Source organism: Leucopleurus acutus, assembly GCF_964270905.1.
Source record: "Leucopleurus acutus genome assembly, chromosome: 7".
Lineage (NCBI taxonomy): Eukaryota > Metazoa > Chordata > Mammalia > Artiodactyla > Delphinidae > Leucopleurus > Leucopleurus acutus.
The window spans coordinates 53,311,084-53,312,700 of record NC_139150.1 but is presented as its reverse complement, the minus strand read 5'-3'; positions in this window follow the sequence as shown (position 1 = coordinate 53,312,700).

Genomic DNA, 1,617 nt, shown 5'->3' with positions numbered 1-1,617 from the left:
TCTTCTCCCCTTGTCTGGCAACCTCTCCCTCATCATGGCAGGTCTTGTCCTCAGTGATATGGCTGGGCGGGGCCCCGGGTGCTGGTGCCCTGCCCGGGCATCGTGGCTCTTCCAGGTGTGAGGGACAGAGGTCTGTACCACGTTCAGCTGAGAGGCCACTCCCCCGCGGCTCACCTGGGCTGTTACTATTTCAGCCCTGGAGGTTGCCCGGAGCCCCAGCTGCTCCAGGGGGCGTGGCTCAAGATGGGAAGTTCACTGCTTGGAGTCACATTTCCCTTCGGATCTCTGCTGAACCTCACCCCAGTCCTGGAAGTTGCTTCCTTCCCTTCTCCCCACATGATGCCCACTGAAGCTCACAGAACAGGAGACATTTCTTGCAGGAGAGAAAAAAAAAAAAAGCTCTAGCATATTACATGCATTATAGATTTCCCTGCTTGGAGCTTAAGCCTGTTTGTGTGAGTTTCTGTTACTGGAGACAAAAGAACCTTAGCCAGGGCAACTAGGTTTGCCATTGAGAAATCACTACCAGCAGCGTAGATGCTGGAGTAGAGGGCAAAGATCTGACGGCAACACTTCCTCTCCAGGTGAGAGAGGAGAGTGGCCTGCAGTAGAGATGGAGATAGGTGAATACATCTGTAATACACGTAGGTGTTAAGAAAGGTGGAACATGGCAACAGTGATGAGGACGAGAGAGGGCTCATGGCTGCCCGGGCCTCCTGTGAGTGTCTGAGTGAATGATGAAGCCTTTTTCTGAGACAGTGAACACGGTCCTACAGCAATTGTAGGACCATGAACTCTGAGGCCATCAAATGGTAGTGATCGAGGCTGATGGTAACCTCAGGGTGTAACAAAAGTAGGTTACACTTCCACTTGCCTCAGAACCAACTGAGAACTTATCACCCTAGGTCTTCGCTGTGTTTCTTCCTCTCTCTGTACTCATGCCTCCTCCCTCTACGGGTTTCTCGTTTTCCTTGCTTGTCTGTCCAATCTACCCTGTACTTCTTGCTCTCCTGTGTCTCTTTTGCTCTATTATTTCCCTTTCTGTTTCCACTTAGACTCATCTTCTTCACTTAACCAACCAGAGTATATAATGAAAGTACTATATACATCTAGAACTTGTATATTTTTGGCGAGTTTTATGCCTCTTGCTTTTGCTTTAAAAGCAATGTAGCAAATTACCTAATTATATTGATCATTCCTATGTAGACTCTAGGCAACCTTAAAAATGAAAGGTGGATCCAATTAATGCCTAGTTTCATTTTTCAGATTCCAGTGTAATCCCCAACTGGGGCTTAAGCAACTTGTGCCTATTACTGCCATTGCCTTTATTACAGATGGTCCCCCAAACACCAATTTCCCGTTGGCTCCAGTTGTTCAAGACAGTAAAACTGCACATAAAAAGGCAGCTTTAAAAAAGTAGCCTAAATCTGGAATGAAATCAAGTGAACCGCAGAATTACCTGATCAACAACAAATATTCTTTATATCCCCTGTGGATTAAGACTTCCTGATACGTGGCTCACATCCTTTTATGGTCGCCTTGTGGTTTATCTATTCATTCCAGTTTCGTCGGACAAACATTTATTAGGCACCTATTAAGTGCTGGGAATTTGAAGAA